This window comes from Gracilinanus agilis, chromosome 3 (assembly GCF_016433145.1).
Source record: "Gracilinanus agilis isolate LMUSP501 chromosome 3, AgileGrace, whole genome shotgun sequence".
Lineage (NCBI taxonomy): Eukaryota > Metazoa > Chordata > Mammalia > Didelphimorphia > Didelphidae > Gracilinanus > Gracilinanus agilis.
Window position 1 is genome coordinate 175,837,610 of NC_058132.1, and position 2,072 is coordinate 175,839,681.

The window sequence follows — 2,072 nt, forward strand, 5'->3', positions numbered from 1 at the left end:
ATTATAAAGCCACCTCCCAGACAAGTTATATAATTGTAAAACAAGAGATATAGGCATTTCAAATGCAATAGTCATCCTTTGAAAGAATTTTAATCCCCTTTCACTGAAGACTTCACAAGGTTGAACAATAATTATGATGCAGAAGGGATCAGTTATGGGCTGAACTACATAGCTTTAGAGGATATATGTCTATATCCTCAATACACATATCTATTTCCCTATTTCCAAATTAGAAATTCACACTTGTGCTAGATGTGCCCCCTTAATTTTTATTATTTTTATTTTTCCAGATATTATGTCAATACATTTCCTAATATGTGTTTTTTGATATTTTTCAATTCAAGTTCTCTCTTTCCCCCCACCACCTGTTCCCCCTCTCCAAGAAGGCAGGTAATACGATATAGGTTGTACATATATTACCATATAACACAGATTTCCTTTTTTGTCATCTTGTGAAAGTATACACATAGTATTGCTTATACTAGATAAAAATGAATGGAGGATATAAAGTAAAGAATGTTAAGCTTCAGTTTGCATTTGGAATCAATTGCTTCCTTCTATAGCAGTGGATATCTATTTTTTTCAACATAAATCTTTTGCAATTGTCCTGGATCCTTGCCTCCTTCATAATAGTTGACATTCAGAGTTGATAATCATACATTATTCTTGTTAATATGTACAATATCCTCCTGATCCTACTCATTTCACTTTGAATCACTTCATGTAAGTTTTTCCAGGGTGTGTGTGTATGTGTGTGTGTGTGTGATCATATTGCATTCCATTACAAGCATATACCATAACTTGTTCAGTCATTCTTCAACTGATCACATTTTTTTTGTTTCCAGTTCTTTGATGCCATAAAAGAGCTATGATAAATATTTTTGTATAGGTAAATTCTTCCCCCCATCCTTAATCTCTCTGAGATACAACCTTAGTAGAGATATTACTGGGTCAAAGTTGTTTGCAAATTTTTATGACCACTTGGACATGGTTCTAGAAGGCTCTCCATAATGGCTATGTTGATGCATAGCTCCACCAGCAATGTATTAGGCTGCCAGTTTTTCCACATCCCCTTCAATGTTTATTTTCCTTTTTTTGTCATGTTAGCCAATTTGATACCTTACATTTGTTTTAATATGCATTTCTCTAACCAACAGTGATTTTGAGAATATTTTTGTATGATTAAAGATAGTTTTAATTTTTCATCTGAGAATTTCCAGGGCATTTCATGTAGCTATTTGTCAATGGGGAAATGCTTTAAAAACCTAAATATTTAATTCAGTTCTTTATATAGTTGAGAAGTGAAGTCTTTGTCAGAGAGACTTACTATAAATATTTTTTCTCAGTCTATTATTTGTCTTTTAATCTTGGTTGCATTGCTTTTGCTTGAGCAGAAACATTTACATTTAATTTAGCTGATTATCTTTTTTACATCTCATAATATTCTCTGTATCTTGTCTTGAACTAAATTCTTATCTTATCCATAGGCCTAACACGTAAACTATTTTGTACTCCTATAATTTGCATATGGTACTGTCCTTTATTTCTAAATAATTCTCCCCTTTCTTAGTGAAAACAAAGAACAAATATATGCCACAGTCCATTCTGTGAAATGTTTCTTTCTAAATTTAAGGGTTGTTAGTAAATTTCTCTTCAGCCTTCTCTCCTCACAAAATGATGCTATTTCATTCCAGTTTTTTCCTCCTTGTTTCTAGTCTCAATTCTTCAAGTATTTTTGATTATTTCCAGAAGATCATCCACCATTCATTAATACTTCAATAAATTTTCAGTGTAAGAAACTGGACTTCATATTCTAAAAAGAGACCTGATCATTGCAGAGTCTAGAAATAACATTATTTCATAGATACCAAAGACCTTGTTCCTCTTTGTACTCCCATGTATATGCTATTCTGTTTCTCTTTAACAAGTGATGATTAATTGCTATAGAGTGTTGCTTAACATTCTTGCCCAAATTTCTTCTCCAACACTAATTTGATAATCTACTATCTTTCCTATAACTTGCATTTCTATTTTTAAGAATAGAAAATGAGAATAAAATATTTTCTATTTAT